The sequence below is a fragment of the Muscardinus avellanarius genome (assembly GCF_963383645.1).
Source record: "Muscardinus avellanarius genome assembly, chromosome: 10".
NCBI classification, from domain to species: domain Eukaryota; kingdom Metazoa; phylum Chordata; class Mammalia; order Rodentia; family Gliridae; genus Muscardinus; species Muscardinus avellanarius.
In genome coordinates this window covers 47691356-47700369 of record NC_137796.1, presented here as the reverse complement: position 1 = coordinate 47700369, position 9014 = coordinate 47691356, and positions in this window count along the sequence as shown.

Below are 9014 nucleotides of genomic sequence, written 5' to 3'. Positions count from 1 at the left end.
GGACCTGTGTCAGGCGGCCCCACCCAGATGCCAGCCATTCGTGGCCCCTGCTATCCACTCTCCACATAGCACCCAAAGAGTCCTTTAAAATCATAAATCAAACTTGGCATGGTGGTGCATGCTTGTAATCCCAGTAATTGGGAGGCTGAGGCCAGAGGATTGCAGATTCACAAGCAGCCTCAGCAACTTATGAGACCCTCTGCAACTTAATGAGACCCTGCTTCAAAATAAAGAATAAAATGGTGTTGGGGGTAGAGCTTGAAGGTAGAATGCTCTGGGAGTTCAGTCCCCACTATCACACACACACACCCAAATCACAAATTGGATCCTGCCACCTCTTTGCTCAAAAGCCCTCTGTGGCTCCCTAGTTCCCTCTGATAAAGCCTAAACTTCTCCCATGGCCGTGTGGTCTGCGGGACTGGCCTCCCTCCCCTGCCTGTGCTGGGGTGCTCTGTTCTCCCTCCTGCCTGGCGCACTCGGTCCCGCAGTGCTCGGTGCCTTCGCTCTGGCTGAGCGCCCTGCCTGTACTGGCCCCTCCTGCACCTTAGTGGCCCCTCTCGCACCTGCTTCTGAGTTTCCCCACGCATCCGTCTGCACGGGACACCCTCACTGCCCTCTTGTTCCTTTGCTTTGTGTTTCTTTAGAACAATTGCCTCTGACATACCAGAAGTTTACTTATATATTGGTTCATCATCTTTCTCCCAGGGATTTTTGTCCATTTTTCATTTTTCTTTTCCTTTCTTCTTTCTCTTTCTTTCTTTCTTTCTTTCTTCCTTTCTTTCTTCTTCTCCTTCTCCTTCTCCTTCTTCTTCTGGGTGGTACTGAGGTTCCTGGAAACCCTTCTACCTCCGGGCTACACTCCCAGCCCTATTTTTTTTTATAATTTTATTTGGAAACAGGGTCTCTTAAGCCAGCGAGTCTGGTTCCGAACCTGCGCGATCCTCCTGTCTCTGCCTCCCAAGCGCGGGGATTACAAGCGTGGGCCACCACGCCCTGCTATTCTTGATTTCGAAACAAACTCTCACTGAGGACAGCTGAGGCTGTCCTCGAACCAAGATCCTCCTGTCTCAGCCTCCTGAATGCTGGGATTACAAGTGTGCGCCATCACGCCCAGCCTAGCCCTTATTTTATAGATGTAAAACCGAGGCACTGGGATGTAAAGCTGTTGGGTAGCTAGAGCAAGGGGAGGGCAAGTATTAGGGCTCACTCCACCTTGCGCGATGGAGAACCCTGCCCATTCACCTCCTTTGTGGTCAGATGCTACTTTCTTAACTCCAAGAGAAACCAGGCTCCGGCTTAAGGGGCTGTCCAACCTTAGAGCATGCGCAGAGACTAAGCCCATGGAATTCGCATTCACGTCAGTTCCCTTGAAAAAGATTCCAACACAGCAGAAACGGGGTAGACACATGAAACTGGTGCAAAGAGGGGCAGCGACTTCACCAGTGCCTGTGCATGAGAGAGAAGTTTTCCAGACTGAATAAAAATCGTCATGTAGAAGGCTCCATGCCATTTTACAATCTCAGAAACAGCCGGCTCCAGACACTGGAGTGCAGCCCCCTCCCTTCACCTGGCCTCGTCTCTTACGCTCCCCCTCCCCGTGTTTCCCATCCCAAATCCTGCTAACAGCCGGAAGCCACTGGACCAAGGTCAGTAGCCAGAAAAATGGCACCCTGGGATCTAAACCAGGTCCCCTGGGCCCCTCAGCTGAGCTTCAACACTGCCTGCTAGAGCACCCAGGAGGGCCCTTGCCCACCTGCCCCGTCCTGGGGCCCAGGGGAGAGGGAAAGTGGAGGCCCACACCTCACAGGCTTCTTGACAAGCTGCTAGACTTAACTGAAACGCATTCCACCCTGCTGCCTTGATCACAGACCCTGGGATGGCCTGGAAGCCAGGTGTGGATTCAGAATTTTACCCTTCAGATTTCCTGGACAGGATATGGTGCCTAGGGAATGGCTCTCACCTCCCTGCATTTTATTTATTTGTATTTTTTAAAACTTTTTATTGCATTGTAGTTATACATCTTAATGGAGTTCAAGATGGTGGAGGCATACATGCACACATCACCCAACTAGCCCTTACCCATTTCCCTCCTCCCTTCTTCTCATGTTTGGCTTAGTGATTGACATTGATATGTTTGTTAATGTACATCATGAACACAAACCATCCCCTCAGGTCACCTTATTTGCTCATCTAGAGTATCCCCTTCTTCATCTAGAGTTCTTCCTATGACCCATTTTCTCCCTACCTTTCACATATTAGGAAGAGCATCTGATTTTTTATTTTTTGTGACTGACTAATCTCACTTAGCATAATGTTCTCCAGTTTCATCTATTTCCCTGTAAATGACGTAATTGTGGTTTTCTTTTATGGCTGAGTAAAATTCCATTGTGTACATATCCCATAATTTTGCAATCCATTCATCTGTTGATGGACATCTTGGCTGGTTCTATAGTTTGGCAATGGTGAATTGTGTAGCTATGAACATAAATACACAATCATTAGCATGAAAAAATGCTCAACATCATTGGCACTCAGAGAGATGCAAATCAAACCTACCCTGAGATTCCACCTAACTCCAACTAGAATGGCCATCATTCAAAACACAAGCAACAGCAAATGCTGGCGAGGATGTGGAGAAGTGGGAACTCTACTACATTGTTGGTGGGATTGCAAATTAGTGCAACCACTTTGGAAAACAGTATGGAGAATCCTCAGAAGAATGGGAACAAATCTACCATTTGATCCAGCAATACCACTTCTGGGTATCTACCCAAAAGATAGGAAACCAAACTACCAAACTAATGCGTGTGTATCTATGTTCATAGCTGCACAGTTCACCATAGCCAAACTATGGAACCTCCCCGCATTTTAATGGCAGCTTGCTCCTTTCCAATCTTTTCCAATCTGTCCCCACCCCCTGCATAATACACAGCCCACTTTGTCCCCACCCACCTCCCATGATGGGGCCTGATTCATGACCCATTTGTCCTCAGCCCAGCACTTGTCTCAACTCAAGCCCCTTGTGGACACTCACCCAAGCTGGCTGTCCTTACTTAGTCTGCCAGCTGTTGCCCAAGTTGACATCGCTAGGGGCGGGAAACCCATCGAAGACCCCTTGTCATTGCTGGGGTCACCCCTGAAACTGCCTCAGAGCAGCCCCGGTGCTCAAGCCCCACCGGAATGAAGAATGTGCTGTGGATGTTGAACTACACCTGAAGCCAGGTGCCCACCTGCACCTGCGCCAGGCCTTGCTCCCGCCACAGGCAGGCCTTGGAGCCCAGACATATCAGGAGCTCAAGATCTGTCTCCCGCCACCTCCACCCCCCAGCACCGTCCATGCACCCTTCGTAGTCCCCCAATAGGTATGGCTTGTCAGGCCCCATATCTTTGTAACACCTCAATTTCAAACAAAAGCCAGACCTCACCTATCCTAAGTCTAACCTTGCTCCTCTCCCTTCATTTCCCCTCCTTTAGTTTTCTCATGGATTTAAAAAGCTAGCTATAGCCGGGCGTGGTGGCGCACGCTTGTAATCCCTGTGTTTGGGAGGCGGAGACAGGAGGATCGCGCAGGTTCGAAGCCAGCCGCGCGCGCTGGCTTAGGAGACCCTGTTTCCAAAATAAAAATGTAAAAATAGGTCTGGGAGTGTAGCCCGGAGGTAGAAGGGCTTCCAGGAACTCCAGTACCACAAAAAAAAAAAAAAAAAAAAGCTAGCTATATTCTGGTGACTTCCAAATATCTCTCAATAGGCCCCACCTGCTCCCAGATCCTGGAGGTGGAGCAAAAGGGCAGAGATGCTCCCCAAACTCTGCTGCCCAAATCTGAGCTCTTGTCTTACCCAAGTGCAATCCCTCCACCCTCCAGCTTGGCAGGGGACGCTCTGACCCTCCAGCTGCTGGGGCCCCAACCAAGATAGCTGGAAATTGCCCGCTCTCTCATGCCACATTTGAGCCCTTCAAAATATTTCTAGAAGCTGACCATTTCTCTCCCCTCTACTACCCTCGCCCCCATTCCAACCAGGGTCATTTTCTGTCTGAAATATTCCATCATCCACCTCTCTAGTCTACCCACTCCCCAGTCTCCAGCAGTCTGCCCTCAAGTCAGATCCAGTCCTCCCTGAAACCACAGGGTCCAGATAGTGACTCACAAAACCTGACAGGATCTGCCCCGCGACCCCCACTCTCCTGCCTGCCCTTGCACTCTCGCCACACTGGCCCGGCCTGCTCTTTCTTGTCGCGACCCTAAGGCTCTGACCAGCAGAGCCTAGGGAAGAAACACACGAACGCCAACTTGCTGATGAAGCTACTTCCTCTTTATTCCCCGCAGCAGTTTCCTTATATACCATACCAAGCCTGTTCCCCAAATATCCACCAAATCCCATTCCGCCCATGTCCATCCCATGCTCCCTAGAAGGCACCTCATAGGCGTACTGGCCTAACCACGAGGCATTACATCACAGTCCATGCATGAGGCGCGTGATACTGACAACAGCGCATGCTCCAGCCAAGACCAACAGCGCATGCGTCAGCCAAGACCACCATTCTTGGCAGTCAGCCCAGGTGCCATCTTGGGCTGACGTGCCACACCCTGGCTTCCCACACTTTATCAATAAGACAAAAGCATTTCTACACCTGACTTTGTACCTACCATCCCCTTTGCCTGGGCTGCTCTTCCCTCACACGATGTAAGGTTCCTCCTTCCCTCCAACAGTTCTCTGCTCCACAGTCCTCCTCAGTGAGGCCTTTGTTGCTATCCTGTTTAAAATAATGATCCCTACCGAGCATGGTGGTGCATGCTTGTAATACCAGTACTTGGGAGGCTGAGACAGGAGGATCGCAGGTTTGTGGCCAGCCTCAGCTACTTAGTCTGGTCCTCTGCAACTTAGTGAGACCCTGTTTCAAAAATAAAGAATAAGCTGGTCGTGGTGGCACATGCTTGTAATCTCAACATTTGGGAGGTGAAGGATTGTGGTTCGCTGCCAGCCTCAGCTACTTAGTGAGGCCCTTTACAACTCAGTGAGACCTTGTTTCAAAACAAAGAATAAAAAATAGAGCTGGGGGCATAGCTTGGAGGTAGAATGCCTATGGGTTTCATCTCCAGTACTGCAGAATAAAGAAAGAAAGAAAGAAAGAAAGAAAGAAAGAAAGAAAGAAAGAAAGAAAGAAAGAAAGAGAATAAAATATAGGGCTGGGATGTAGCTCAGAGGTAGACTGCCCCTGGATTCAATCCAGTACTGTAATAAATATATAAATAACAATCCCCAAGCTTGTCATGGTGGCACATGCTTATAATCTCAGGACTTGAGAAACTGAGAAAGAAGAATCACAGGTCCTCCACAACTTAGTGAGCCCTGTTTCAAAGTAAAGAAATAAAAAATAGGGCTGAGGGTATAGCTGGGAGGTAGAATACCCCTGGGTTCAATCCCCAGTACTGCAAAAAAAATAAAATAAAAGGCTCCTACACATTCATTCCCATCCTCCTTCCTAGATTTATTTGTCTAGAATTTATCACCATCTGAGCTATTATATTTTATTTTTTTACTGTCTGTATCCCACTATTATACTGTGATTTCTGCGGGCACAGAGAGGGGGAGACCTACTTGCCTTATTTTCCTGGGAGGGTTTAGAACAGAACCTGACATAAGACAGATGCTCAGTAAAGTTTTGTTGAATGTATGGATGATGGATGGATGGGTAAATTTTGAATGGATGGAAGGATGGATGATAAATGGGAAAATGGATGATGGATAGATGGATGGATGGAAACATGAGTGGATAGACTGATGAATTTTAAGTGGAAGGATGGATGAATGGAAATGTTGACAAATGGACAGATGGATAGAAATGTGAATGGATGGATGGGGAGACGGATGAAAACATAAACGAATGTATGGGTAAATTTTAAATTAATGACAGATGAATAGAAACATAGATGAATGGATGGATGGAAACATGAATGAATGAATGAATGAATGAATGAATGAATGAATACATAGACAATTGATGGATAGATGGATGGAAACATAGATGAATGGATAAGTAGATGAAAGTATGGATGGATGGGTAGATGGATGGACAAATGCATAGAGGAATTTATGAAAGGACAGAAGGAATAGATAACTATATGGAGAAATGGTGGACAGATGTATTGATGTACACATCAAGTGTCGTTGGAGAGTTATTTTTTTGTGTGTATGGTACTGGGGATGGAACCCAGGGTCATTCTACCTCCGAGCTACACCCCCAGCCCTATTTTTTATTCTTTATTTTGAAACATGGTCTCACTGAGTTGGAAAGGGCCTCACTACGTAGCTGAGATTGCAAGAGTGTGCCACTATGCCCAGCCTGGAGAGTTGTTTTGATGCAGGGGAGTTTCGATGAAGGGACAGGGTGGCAGAGGAGTAGACCAACTAAGGAGTGGGAAGATAGGTGGAAGGATGAGTAGATTAATGAATGGAAGGGAAGTCAGTTAGATGGAATAAAGGGTGGTTGTGTGGAAGGATGAGTGGAGAAAGTATGTGACAGATGTGTGAATGGCTGGCTGTAGGGTGGACTGATTGCTAAGTGTAAGATGAGGGGTTGGCCTAGACAGGGCTGAGAGCTGGACAGTTATCCTGCTGCCCTCTCACCTGGACTTGCTGCCCTTGGTCTAGAATCACACGAATATTCAATCTTGGGCTACTGAGCTCCACCTCCATGAGGTATAGGGAGGATGCATGTTAGCTGTGGACATTCCTGTTGGAAGCCTCTGTGCTAAAGAAGAAGTCCCTGGCATGGGGTCTGGCCCTCAGGAGCGGGCCAGATGGGAGGTGCAGGTACCTTGAAAGTGGGCTACAGCCATATCAAAGGTGAAATAATGAAGGTCTCCGGGGACCACACAGGTACCCAGGGGACTCTGGCAGCCCAGCTGGCCACCCCACAAAACACAGGAAGGGCAGTGAGCTGGAGAAGCCACAGGACTTGGCACAGGGTGCCAATGTGCGAGCACCCAATTGCCTAGCAGGTGTCGGGGGAGCACAGGGCATCTCTGCCTGGGCCCACAGGAGGAGGGAGAGCAGTGCACAGCATGGGTGGGAGCCTCACAGCAGCAGAACTGCTCACAGTGCATCCCAGGCGGTACCTGCCCCTTCCTGCCATGGATGGAGCAGCCACACAGGCAGCCCTCCTGGCATGGCTTCGAAGGAGAAGAGGACAGAAGGAGCCACGGAGCTCACTGTGGCTGCAGGCAGGGCAGGCCACTCCAGAGGGACAGAAGAAGTTCTCATCAACTCATTGCCACCCTGAGATCAACTTCTGTGCCCTGCTGTCTCCCAGAGCCGGGTGCACAGCTCATCTCAATGAATATTTGTTCAAAGACTTAATAAGTGCATTGGAGTCCTTCTCTGTCCCGCTGATTTGTTCAGTTTTGACTGAACATCTCTTCCATGCCAGGGACATTGTAGGGACAGGGGCAGAGCAGTGACCGAGACAGTCAGATCCCGGACCTCCTGGAGCAGATGTTCTGGTAAAACGTTGACAAACTGCCCACCTCCCCACCCCCGGCCAGGTCTGGCCTGCCATCTGTTTTTGTACAGCCCACAACCTTAAGAATAGATTATACATGTTTAAATGGTTGGGATAAAAAAAATCAAAAGAAGAACAATATTTCGCGTAGCATGAAACTTATGTAAATCTCGGATTTCAGTGTCCATAAATAACTTCTTAATTTAACTGGCTCATTTGCTTATGCATTCTCTGTGGCTGCTTTTGTTACAATACAAGAGTTGAGGAGCTGAACAGAGTGTGGCCAGGAAACCTACAGCACTACTGTCTGATCCTAAAGAGTAAACATATGCTGGGCGTGGTGGCACACACTTGTAATCCCCGTGTTTGGGAGGCGGAGACAGGAGGATCATGGTTCGCAGACAGCCTCAGCTACTTAGTGAGGCCCTCTGCAACTCAGTGAGACCCTGTTTCAAAATAAAGAAAAAAGCTGAGCGTGGTGGCACACGCTTGTCATCTCTGCGCTTGGGAGGCTGAGACAGGAGGATCACACAGGTGATCACCTCAGCTACTTAGTGAGGCTCTCAGCAACTTAATGAGACCCTGTTTCCAGATAAAGTATAAAGTAGGTCTGGGAGTATAGCCTGGAGGTAGAAAAGTCCCTGGGTTCCACCCCAGTACCACACACACACACACACACACACAAAAAAAAAAAAAAAAAGAATAAAAAATAGGGCTGGGAATGTAGCTCGGAGATAGAATGCCCCTGGGTTCAACCCCTGGTAACACAAACACACACACATGCACACGCATGCGTGCGTGCACGTGCGCCCTCTCCTACAGCAGGGAAACAAGCAACCAACTAATAAAAAAGAAAAGATCATGTCAGATTCAGAAAGTGGGTCATTTAACAAAGAATAGCTGAGTGCTGTGAGCTTCTTTAGGTGCAGTGGACAAGGAGGCCACTCCATCCCCAGAGGTAGCAGGGGTCAGGTCCTGAGGGGGTACTGAGGATTGGATCTAAGGGTGTGTTCTACCTCTGAGCTAAACCCCCAGCCCTTTTTATTTTGAGACAGAATCTTGCTAAATTGCCCAGGATGGCCTCAAAACTATGATCCTCCTGTCTCAGCCTCCCAGGTACTAAGAGTATAGGTGTACGTCACCACACTGGGTTTGGAGCCAAGTCGTGAATGAGGGAAGGGCCCATCACCCGGTGTCTGGGGAAGAGTTCTCCAGGCAGATGGAAACGCAAGCGCAAAGGCCGTGAGGAGGGAATGTATGTGGCAAGAAGCCACCAGGCTGGGGGAGTGAGATAGAGGGAGAAGGGGAGCAAGAGTGGGGCTCTCGGAGGAGGCTTTCCTTCCGGCAGTGGTGGGGGTCTATGGATAGTGTTAGGCAGGAATCTACTGAGATCTGACGTGGACTTTTTTCCTCCTTCCTCTCCCCCTCCCCCTCATTCTCCTTTTGTGGTACTGGATATTGAACCCAGGGCAGTCTACCTCTGAGCTGTATCCCCAGTCCTATTTTATTTTTTT